This window comes from Leuciscus leuciscus (assembly GCF_965113295.1).
Source record: "Leuciscus leuciscus genome assembly, chromosome: 4".
Lineage (NCBI taxonomy): Eukaryota > Metazoa > Chordata > Actinopteri > Cypriniformes > Leuciscidae > Leuciscus > Leuciscus leuciscus.
Window position 1 is genome coordinate 54,809,796 of NC_138728.1, and position 12,564 is coordinate 54,822,359.

A 12,564-nucleotide genomic window follows, 5' to 3' on the forward strand; every position below is an offset into this window, starting at 1 on the left:
GTGATCAGATCATGTTCTGGCAGGTTAAGTTCTCTCTGTTGTTTTCTCCAACTATAAGAGAAACGTCCCTCCAGCCGTTTGCACATTCCTACAGCATGACTGATGTGTGTGTCCCCTTTAACAGCATCTTCTGGATAGAGAGGAGGTTGTCTCGCGGCTCAATGAGCCATCGAACGATAATATTGCTTATATTTATATTTGTTGATATGTTTTGAACTTAAGCTGTTTCTTAGTTTGTAAAACATACTTTGTGATGTGGGATTATAAAAATGTATTTGTAAATGATTGTAACTGTGTTGGAGATTGTATTAGTGTGGCTTATTCACTCTCCATTTGCCAACAGGTGCTATTAAATGCAGAGAAAGACACAAAATACACATTTACAACTTTAATAAATCAACAAAATAAATACAGTACTGAACAGCAAGAGGGTTGAAGTGTCTTTATTCAGTCCAACAAAACAATACAGTTGATTAACATCATCTGGAACCCGTTAGTTTCATAAAATAAAAATTGTACTATAAATAAAAATTAATTTTAATAAAACTGTTACATCTATAATTTAACTAATTTATAATGCTTTATTAATTAAAATAGTGTCAACACTAGAAAAGTTGTGACAGAATATACAATAAAACATGTTTAATGTAAAATTATGTTAAAATAACTAATTAAAACTCCTGAAATAACTTAAAACTTACCAATAGCAAGGTGTAGTCTGTGGCCGAAGCACTGAAGTCGTGGTCAATCATTTATTACAGCAGCTGTCAAGTGTTTTAAGCTGCACGGGTCCCACACTTGAAAGGGGTTCCTTACTTCTGAACTGAACACTGGGTTCCACTCACAAGAATGAGACTTAAGTTGCCTTTTCTCAATTTATTGTAGAATTTCAGTAGGTGAAAAACCTTTAAAACCACACACAACAAAACAGTGTAAATATTTACAGCAATGCACATGAATTAAACCACCACAATCTCACACTTTACATAATTTATACAGGTTTAATTTGGTAAACATTAGCACAGTACAATTAGCTTTTATCACCAGATTTGTATTTTCATTAGAAGGGATTTTAACTGTTTACCATAATAAATATGTTAAAATTGTGTAATCAATTACACAATTTTAACAAAGTGAATTTTAGACAGAACATTAATTTTGACTGTTAACACTACTTTATGTTTACCCCCAATTTCCACCAGATGCGTAACGGCTGCGGAACGGCTCCGCTGCGTGACAGCTCCGTGTTCCGTCGTCTGTCAATACCCACCAGGTCCGGATTTGGCTGCGGTCATGACTGACAGCTGAAGTCACAAGGACCCACGAGATCTCGCAAATTCACGTATGATCGCGCGATATAAGTGCTGAATTGCTGCGGAGCTCTCCGGCATCCGGCAAAAATAGAAGCTCTGCGTATCTGCTCCGGAGGGCTGCGGATCGCCGGAGTCGGAACGCAGCTGTCCCGCATTCAGTGGAAATACACTCATTGACTTTAATGGAAACCTATTGACTCCGCCGCCGTGACGGAGCCGTAACGCAGCCGGTGGAAATTGGGGGTTAGGCTCATCAATTTATACACTAACCTAATCACAGATACCAAAATAACAATAACAATAATAAATCCCCAAGTCCATAACACAGGGCTCTCAAGTGTCACGCATTGAGCGTGACAGTCACTCATTTTGGTATTTTGTCACGCACTCCCGCCACACATTGTATTTCTCACGCAGAAAAACTATTTCTAATATATTTAATGTGCCGCAGCGCCCAACACTTCTCTCACGGTTCGGCAGGAGTCAAGCTTGTCTCCCCTGGAGTTCTTAGGCCCTGTCCCAAATGGCACACTTCATGTGCACTTTCGGTCTTGTGGACTTACAATGGCTGCCGCGTATGCGTGTCCATTAAGTCCGTGAGACCGCAGTGTGTCCCATTTGTCATTTTTAGATCTCAGAAGGGTGCTCGCGAGCGCCCCCAAGTGTTTGATTTGCACCCTTGATGCTCACTTTTGCCGAGCCCGCGCAGATGCGAACTCCGCAGACTTCTTCCCGACAGTCAAAGAGGCATTACGTCACGAAAGTGCGAAAGTGCGGACTCAGAGGAAGACCGTGATTGCTTAGGGTTCCATTTGGGACAGGGCCTCAGTCGACCCTGCCACTTATCAGCCAATCAAAAAAAAAGAGGGGGTTACACAATAGCCAATCAGAAAATAGCACTAGTGTATCTGGGTAAGATTTAACGCAACAACCAATGAAAAAAAAAAGCATATCCTAGAATTGTTCACATGATTCTGCCCGAAAGTTTCGTTCACAGTGGAAACCACTCCGAGCATCACTTTGAGAACAGAGCAAGTCATGATCTCCTGTTTTAATGTTACAACAAATTCGACTTTCCTGTCCTCTCAGCCGCTATACTGCAGTAGCGCACACTCTTCAATTGCACGCGCAAATGCGCCGGCGCGCGCTGTGTCACTTCACTAAAAAGCGCAAAAGAAATACGAGCATGCAATGTCGTAAATTAGTAAGTTACGAAATAAAAGTAAAATACTAATAAATTATGTTATTGGTACGTCATGTGTGTTGCTATTTATCAGGAGCAGTTTCCATGTTTCTTTACCAGTTCATCTAAGTATTGTGTATCACCATGGTAGCCTAATTGTTGTTTGTTTCCATAACAAAATGCCACTTACTGGTTATTTTGTATATTTGTATATGACTGTGGTGGCTCATACCAAGATTGTATTAACAAAAACTAGTTTGGGGCTGCTATTTAATAATAATAATTCGTTACATTTATATAGCGCTTTTTCTGAGACCTCAAAGCGCTTTACATAGATGGGGGAATCTCCTCAACCACCACCAATGTGCAGCATCCACTTGGATGATGCGACGGCAGCCATATTGCGCCAGAACGCCCACCACACACCAGCTTACTGGTGGAGAGGAGACAGTGATGAAGCCAATCAGTGTATGAGGATGATTAGGAGGCCATGATGGACAGAGGCCAAGGGGCAAATTTGGCCAGGATGCCGGGGTTACACCCCTACTCTTTTTCGAAGGACATCCTGGGATTTTTAATGACCACAGAGAGTCAGGACCTCGGTTTAACGTCTCATCCGAAGGACGGTAATAGTTTATTAGTTTAACCTCGCAGTGCCTACTGTTTATTTATCAGTATTAGTCATATTCTTAAAAAAAAAATGTATTTTAAGTAAAGGGAGACAGTTCTTGTGTGTCAACAATTTTTGTGTAAACAAATGTATTATAATAGGCCTATATAATTCCTAAAAAGGTGGGTCGTGGCTTGATGACCATGGGGGAAATGTGGGTCCCATGGCCAAACTATTCAAAACATTATTCAGTGTTGTGATAATCATAATTAATAATCACAATTACAATTTCAAGGGAATAATCGACAATTATGATTTTTGTCATAATCGTGCAGCCCTATATTCAAATAAAATGTGAATGCATTTGACATTAATTGTTGTTTAATTGTTCGTTTATATCCATAATTAATTGATACCTGATTCCCTTACAAGAATTTTTGGCTAAAAAGTCACTGAATCGATTTCAAGTCACTGAATAATAAAATCTGGTGTTCTCTCGGATTGTTTCAGCGACCACTCTATCATATATTGCATTTGGAAAATTTCATCTCCCCATCTTTCTCCGAAATATATTAGGATCCGTGACATGAAATTATTTAACAGTGATTTATTTATAAATGATGTGAGAGGGATAAATTGGATTTCAGTCGGAAAAGGGTGGTTTGCCCGCTTCAGGTTGGTGGAGAGCTCCTGCCTCAAGTGGAGGAGTTCAAGTGTCTTGGGGTCTTGTTCACGAGTGAGGGAAGGATGGAACGGGAGATTGACAGGCGGATCGGTGCAGCTTCTGCAGTAATGCGGTCCCTGTACCGGTCTGTCGTGGTGAAGAAGGAGTGTCCCCCCGGAAGAGCTGGAGGAAGTGTCTAGGGAGAGGGAAGTCTGGGCATCCCTGCTTAGACTGCTGCCCCCGCGACCCGGCCCCGGATAAGCGGTAGAAGATGGATGGATGGATGGATAAATTGGAATAGACTTAGCCTAATTCCTGATGCGGAAGCTGCTTGGAATTTCTTTTATACAGAATTTGTGCAAATTATTGATAAGCATGCCCCATGGACAACTATGAAGGTCAAAGGTCATCATTTACCTTGGGTAAATGGGGATCTTATCAGTCTGTTTAAGCAGAGGGATAGGGCATGGAATAAACACAAAAATTCAAAATTTCCTAGGGATTGGGAGGAATACAAACGGATACGAAACACGTGCACCACCCAAACAAGAAATGCCAAAGCCAATTACTATAGAAATAGTTTGTCAAATGACTTCAGTAATCCTAAACATTTTTGGAAAAAAATGAATACCTTACTTGGTAAGTCTAACAGTACCACGAGTAATATGACAATCAATAATGAAATTGTTAATGATCCAGCAGTGATCTCCAATGCATTTAGTTCACATTTCTCCCAAACACCGCAGGTACAGTCATCGCTCTTTCACCCAGAGCCGACTGTTAATTCTCAGCCCTACGATAGTTCTTTCACATTCCGACAGGTTAGCTCAGCTGATGTCCAGCTGGCCATTAGCAAGCTATTCTCTAGCAGTGGACCTGGCCCTGACGGCATTGAGGGTAAGTTTATCAAACTTTCTTCACATGTCCTATCCTCTCCATTGGCTGAGCTTTTCAATCTGTCATTTCTAACCCATGTAGTGCCTTTGGCATGGAAGTGTACCAAAGTCATTCCATTGCATAAAGGAGGGGACACCCAAAATATGAACAATTATAGACCTATCTCAATAATTAATAGTATTGTGAAAATTTTTGAGAAAATAATCTTTAATCAATTATCTAGCTATCTCTCTCATAACAATTTACTATCTCAATGCCAGTCAGGTTTCAGGAAACACTTCTCTACTACCACTGCTCTTTTGAAATTTACAAATGATATTTTTTCTAGTTTTAATAACAATATGTGTACTGGTGCCATCTTCTTAGATCTTACAAAAGCATTTGATTTAGTTAATCACTATCTGCTCCTGGATAAATTATATTCAATTGGCCTTTCCCGTTCATCTCTACTGTGGTTTAACTCATATTTCCATCATCGCCGCCAGTGTGTGTCCTTCAGGGGCAGTCAGTCGAATTTTACAGGTGTAGATAAAGGCATACCTCAGGGTTCTACGCTTGGGCCTTTGTTATTTTCCATTTTTATTAATGACTTACCACTATGCTGTTCAGAATGTGACATTCATCTTAATGCAGATGATACAATTATTTATTGCTCCAAACCAAATATTCCCGAAATAAATTATTCTTTACAACATGACTTTGATTCTGTACAGCAGTGGCTGTCATTTAATAAACTCCTGCTGAATAAATCAAAATCATATTGTATGCTTTTCCAGAAGAAGAAAGATAGAAATAATCTTAATCTGCATTTTCTTGATTTTTCTCGTTTAGAGCCAACAGAAAAATTTAAATATCTCGGTGTTTGGCTAGAAACTGATCTTTCATTCAAAGCTCATGTACACGCAGTTAACAACAAACTTAGCTTTCGTCTTAAAACATTATATCAATCAATAGACTGCTTTACCTTTCAGGTTAGAAAAAGGATATACTCTCAGTTGTTGCTGCCTATTCTGGACTATGCAGATATTATATATGCTAACACCACTGCCACTTGTCTACATTCTCTCGATGTGGTATACAACAGCCTGTGCCGATTCGTCCTTCGCTGCCCTTATAGGACACATCATTGTGTGATGTATGAACAGTTGTCCTGGCTTGCACCCTCAGACAGAAGACAATATGATTGGCTTCTGCTCATTTTTAAATGTATTTACTTTCAATATCCATATTATTTATCGCAATATTTAGTGCCTTACAGGTCACAATATAGCCTTCGTCACAATGAACAGGTCTTCTTTACTGTCCCTAGAGTTAAGAGAGAAATTGGGAAATATGCTTTCTGTGTTAGAGCCCCTCGTGACTGCAACAGCATTCCAGCATCCATTCGCTCGCTTACGTCTTTTCCTCTGTTCCGAACTGCTTTGTTGACATATCTTCAGAATACTTGTCTGTGTTTCTAGCATCTCGGATTTGGCATCGATATGTGTCATGTATGTTTTTATACAGTATATATATGAAAGTCAATCTGTGATGGGTGGGGTTAGTGAGAGCTTGTGTGTGTGTGTGTGTGTGTGTGTGTGTGTGTGTGTGTGTGTGTGTGTGTGTGTGTGTGTGTGTGTGTGTGTGTGTGTGTGTGTGTGTGTGTGTGTGTGTGTGTGTGTGCAAGTGTGCATGTGGATGTGTGTGAGTGCGTGCGCTAGAATGTTACGTAGAATGAACTATTACGTACCGTTTCACAGCTGGCAAATGATCCCGGCTTCAGCATCATCGCTACGACTGTACGACATGGCATTATTACAGTTTTTGTTCACACAGCACGCGTTCCGGGACTGAACACTGCAATGTTACTAGGTCCCCAACCCGGCATTGATGCCGGCATCAATCCTGGGTCGTGTTTGCGTTCACACAGAAGGCGTTTTGGCAATGTGCCAGGATCATCGCGCTGTGTGAAAGTAAATAAATATAATATATATAAATAAATATGTAAAATGTAAGGATGATGCCACCCATCTAGATCAATGTGCATTTACGTTTAGATTGTAACATATTTAATGGCATGGAATTACAGTGTATTTAGTGTTAGCTCACTATCTTAGCTTTTTCAGTGCATTAGTATGGTACTTTTACTTGAGTATGTTTTTTCAGTACTCTTTCCACCACTGCCCGAATCCACCGGGAATAGTAGACCATCCGGGGACTTCTGAAATACTCTTTTCAACACACTATGCTTTGGGACACACTTATTTTAATCTCACACACTGTTTAGGATGGATATGGACATTGAGACGCAGGGGAGGTGTGTGAAAAAGGCAACCACCATCATGAAGGATTCCTCTCACCCTTCCCACATCTGGCTTAAGCCCCTCTCATCTGGGAAAATCCAGGCCAGAACATCCAGACTCAAAAACAGAACCGCTTCAGAACCGCTAGTCTGAGTGCATCATGTAGAATGACAGATAAGGAAAAGTCAAAACTGCAGTTAGACATTAACCAACAGCATCAACTGAAGATAATCACACAGCTTTGGAAATAATAATGATAAATAATTTGGAAATGATAATAGGCAAATCGTCTCTTCCCTTATGGTTCTACCAAAAAGCAAGAAATTACTCAATTAAGGTGAAATAGAGATCTCAAAATGGGTAAAGTCCATGGTTAATAAAATTATTTTCTATTTATCTGGCATTATTTGAGAATAAAAGGGATGGGGGAAGGGATCCTTCATTAATAATTCATTACACAGAACTTTATTATATTAAATAGTAATCAAAAATTATTCACACCTTCACAAAATCCAAACATTCAGTGTAAGAGTAAAAAACATTACATAGCATTATTTATAATAAGTTTATTTGATTCACAGCTTATTTAGAGTTTTGACCTCGACAACCCAACTGCATTTACCGCAAACAGTCCAAACTAAAAGATTGTTTTGGTAATTGTTCTACACATTGTCATATAGATAACCTGAAAATACAGTAGTTTATTAAAGTCGTGCAGTTTATTAATAGTTAATGTTAACTAATGTAGTTAACTAGAGTTAACTAGAGTAGAACCTTATTGTAAAGTGTTACCGATTTGTTATACACCGATTCAGTGTTGGACAGATCAGTTGTTTTAACCCTTCATTAAAGCAGCACTCAGTAGCTTCGGGATTTCTTCGCTGTATTCTCGCTTTTTGCTCGCAGGTTTCTCTCTAGAGCTCCCCCCACAGCTTCGGAATAGATATTTGACAACACTGTTGTAAAAACTCGTTGGCGATTCTCAGACACCAGAGGCTAGTAGATCAACGACATCAGAGCAGATGGGACATTCTTTAAAACGTCTTCTTCATTCGGGTTCGGACAGCGTGAGGGAGCGCAATAATGACAGTATTTGAGCAGATTTCTTTTGGCCGTAAAGCAATTGTTTACATCGCGAGACCTGATATCACGCGAGACTTCCTGCCGCGGCGGCCGGCGGTCCGCCGTCTCAAAGTTGCAAGTGCGAATTTTCCGCTCACGGGCACCAGGGGGGTGCGAAACGACCACCATTCAACCCGAAATAAGTAATATAACCATTCCAATGACTCCGAAGCTGTTCAGTTAAGGTAAAAAAGTTACTTAGTTCACCTTTAAAGTGAATCGGTTCAAAGGAGTCATTAGTTCGCGAACCGGACGTGTTATTAGTGGACTTGTACGCGTTGTGTGATTATCCCGGCAGTTTAGGACATCGCACAAGATTTGTCAACACAGAAAACATTTCATCAACGGATAGGTTTTGTTTTGTTTATTGAAAGTGTCTTTTATGTCAGCTGAATGGGCAGAACGCTTTTCAGAGAAGATAAGGCAACGTAAAAAATTAATTATCATTATTTTTTTAGCACACTTCACACCCGGTAATTCAGGAAAAAAATATCCGAATGCTCCACGTGAAACATCTGTGGCAGGGGCTGTGCGTGAGAGAGAGACGCGTGAGTGACAGAGAGGCGGAGGGAGAGCAAGGAAAGGAAATGCAGCTGAATGAATATGCTGCGTGTTTTAAATAGCTAGCATAAAAAATAACGAGACGCAATATGTGGCGGCCTATGTTGATTCTGTGGTGCACCGCCACAAATTAGTCTATGTGTGGGAAACACTGTTAACCCTCTGTGCCCTAAGGACATTTTGGGGCCCTGAAGAAGGTTTGACATGCCCTGACATTTCTGCTTTTTTCAGTTGCTTAAAAACATATTAATGGCTAAAGTCTGATTACACTGTGTTCAGCACAAACAGGGCTACAGTAATACATGAGCAACATGTACATAAAAGTTTGTAGTTTTGAGAAAATAACGTTTATCTGTGTTTTAAAAAAAAAAACTAAAATATTTTAAGTCACTGAAATAAGGCCATTTAACACGTAGTAAACATTTGTTCACAAGGATTTTCAAAACTGCATCTTGTTACCTAGAGTTTTTTCTTCTAAACAATGTGAAAAACATCCTGATCACTCCTTCATACAAAATAATATAGCCATTTAACTTTTGTAAGACACGTATTGTCAGAATGGCTGATATGCGTGGGGGCGTGAAACATTATGAATAATGCTGTGATTCACACCTAGAGATTTTACTACGACGCCCCCCTCAGATCACCATGAATGTTAAAGGGATTTTAATGATAAAATATGCTATTTAAAATTCACATTTGCCAATTGCATTTTCTTCCTAGAGTGAATATTAAGCTAAAATAGCAATATTTTAGTTAAGGACAGTCTGTTAAACAAAGTGGAATTTTGATTGGTCATTTGATTCAGCGTGCTCCCCCACCCTAACATTACCTACGTTACATTTCTTGCACTACTGAAAGTACACACAAAGGCTATGGACTGTAGTACGGATTTTCCATCTCGTTTCACCATGGACAGAGCGGACCCACAACACCTGCTTCTACTAACATCTGGATCCAAATAAGCAGTGTGGACACTGACAATGCAGGAACACTTACGCCACGGCCCGCCAAAAGCAAGGACTCGTCGCCACTGTCCAGTGTGCCAGAGGACCTCGGTAAAGACAAGCCGGTCCAGGTTCGTCTCCAAAGAAACAACAACATAAATATGACTGTAAGCGGTCATTTTCACTAAATTGGTACAATAATAGGGAATGGCTGCAATATTCAGAATCAAAAGGGGGGGCTCAAGCCCCTGCCCCCTTTGTCTCAAAATGTATTGTGCCCCTCTCTGATAAATGTAAATAATAATAATTATTATAGTAAATAACAATACACTTATACACCATTGCCACTAACAATAATAATACAACATTTTTTAAATAATTTTAATATTTTTTGGCGGAAGCATTTGGCGGAGGTGAAGTGGTAGTGGGCGGAGTTTCCTTTGCAGTTCGCCGCGAGTCTTCAACTGCACGGGCAGCAGGTAACATTAAACTAATACGGAAAAGTTACATTTATCCTGCCATGCTACTGTAAAAGTTGCGGCAGCATGTGAGTTATGCTTAACAATCATAAAATTATAACTCAATTTCAGCCTCATTCTGAGTCAGACAATGTCATTCTCTGTTTTGTTTGGTAAATTAAGTAATATTTAGTAATATTATCATCATTTCCCTATTTTTGTTTGATGTGTTATTCTAATTGTATCAACATCTTTTCATTGGTAATGAAGAGAGGCTCTCTGACCGACTGCTCTCCATCGAGCGAGATATTACACATAATTATGAGGAAGTCATTAAAATATATAAAAACACAACAGACAGACGGGTACTGCTTTAAATACAGGCGATTTATTTAATAAATAAATGTTTTTTTTTTAAAGTGCCCTTTTTGGTCCTTCCGCCCCTGCCTCGGAGGAGGTCTGTGCACGCCACTGGAAGGAGGCTTGCAGAAACATGTTCAGAACAAATTAAACAGAGAAGTGCCCTACATTCACTGTTTAATCATCAATTACATCTGGTTATAGTGCATGCAGTTTCATCCGAGAGCGCTGTTGGAGGTTTTTCTGCCAATTGCAATGCACTTTACAAATCTCAGAGAGAGCCCACTGTAGCTGCACAGTATAAGGGAGAGAAGCTTAAAAGGCTTCTGGATCAACGATGGACTGGACATTGTGAAATCACACAACACGCTTGTGGGTTTTCTGAATGAAATCGCAGCCACAAGAAAAGGAGCTGACGTAAAAATTGAAGCTGGTGGACTTCACAAGGCCGTCACAGAACCCGCTATCCAATTTCTTGCCTGTGTGATGTACAAAGTTTTGTGCCTGATGGATCCACTGAACAAACAGATCTAATGATAGCAATTCGGCTCATTGGCCGAGCTTCTTCTTGCATTGAAAGTCTACGATGCAAGATGCAGATGATGCGGTTCCTGCCCCTCCGAAATGGCAGCGACAGGCCAGCAAGAAATGTGTCAGCGAATGTAATATCAACTACATGGCAGCTTTGGATGCACTGGACCCTGGTAGTAGGAACTTTTTTAATGTGGGGAAAATGCAACTACTACTGGAATGTGTTCACCGTTGCACGTCAGTTTTGGCAAACACTGTGCAAAGGACAGGACGAGAAAGTGATGTTGGTCAAACTTCTTTCAAATTACTCCAGTGTTTTCCAAGCCATGCCAGTGGTTCTGACTGCCTTAAAACACGCACTTACATTTGGGGCCGCAAACTTTCTCATCGCTGAAGAGTGTATTTTCAGCTGGCATTCGAAGAGTTACTGCTGAGGAGGGTTCACTCATCGAAGAGAAGACTGCAGCTCTACTGAGGCTAAAGGTACAATTAAATATTTTGATTTAAAAGGTTTGATAATTAGTCGCCGTTGTCAGTTTTATTTAGTCATTGTAGCGGTTCAGGTTGTCTTAACCGTAATATGTGTATGTGTATATATATATAGCAGAAAGAATATGCGACTTCATATGGGAAGGAAGTAATTCATTTGGGAAGCAGAAAGTGTGCGACTTCATGATTCATCGAGCAGCAGCCGATGTCCAACACACCTATTTACCCGTCTGTCTGTCTCCTAACTATATATATCAGGGCTGTCTGTCTGTCTGTCTGTCTCCTAACTATATATATCAGTGCTGTCTGTCTGTCTGTCTCCTAACTATATATATAAGTGCTGTCTGTCTATTTACCTGTCTGTCTGTCTCCTAACTATATATATCAGTGCTGTCTGTCTATTTACCTGTCTGTCTGTCTGTCTGTCTCCTAACTATATATATCAGTGCTGTCTGTCTATTTACCTGTCTGTCTGTCTGTCTGTCTGTCTGTCTCCTAACTATCAGTGCTGTCTGTCTATTTACCTGTCTGTCTGTCTGTCTGTCTGTCTCCTAACTATATATATCAGTGCTGTCTGTCTGTCTGTCTCCTAACTATATATATCAGTGCTGTCTGTCTATTTACCTGTCTGTCTGTCTGTCTGTCTGTCTCCTAACTATATATATCAGTGCTGTCTGTCTATTTACCTGTCTGTCTGTCTGTCTGTCTGTCTGTCTCCTAACTATATATATAAGTGCTGTCTGTCTATTTACCTGTCTGTCTGTCTGTCTCCTAACTATATATATCAGTGCTGTCTGTCTATTTACCTGTCTGTCTGTCTGTCTGTCTCTTAACTATATATATAAGTGATGTCTGTCTATTTACCTGTCTGTCTGTCTGTCTGTCTGTCTCCTAACTATATATATCAGTGCTGTCTGTCTGTCTGTCTGTCTGTCTCCTATCTATATATATCAGTGCTGTCTGTCTATTTACCTGTCTGTCTGTCTGTCTGTCTGTCTCCTAACTATATATATCAGTGCTGTCTGTCTATTTACCTGTCTGTCTGTATCCTAACTATATATATAAGTGCTGTCTGTCTATTTACCTGTCTGTCTGTCTGTCTGTCTCCTAACTATATATATCAGTGCTGTCTGTCTGTCTGTCTCCT

At 40.0% G+C, this 12,564-nt stretch overlaps 1 protein-coding gene and 1 long non-coding RNA gene across 3 annotated transcripts in view; one reads left to right on the forward strand and one right to left on the reverse strand.

Annotated features, from left to right (window-relative positions):
- LOC309497139 overlaps window positions 1-12,564 on the reverse strand; it is a 549,185-nt gene that overhangs the window by 112,546 nt on the left and 424,075 nt on the right. The window lies entirely within an intron of this gene.
- Window positions 10,610-12,564, forward strand: part of LOC309497115 (NACHT, LRR and PYD domains-containing protein 3-like) — a 202,138-nt gene continuing 200,183 nt past the window's right edge. Inside the window, exon 1 of the mRNA XM_082167321.1 lies at window positions 10,610-11,411. The gene's annotated coding sequence lies outside the window, so the exon portion shown is untranslated. The remainder of the gene's footprint in view (window positions 11,412-12,564) is intronic.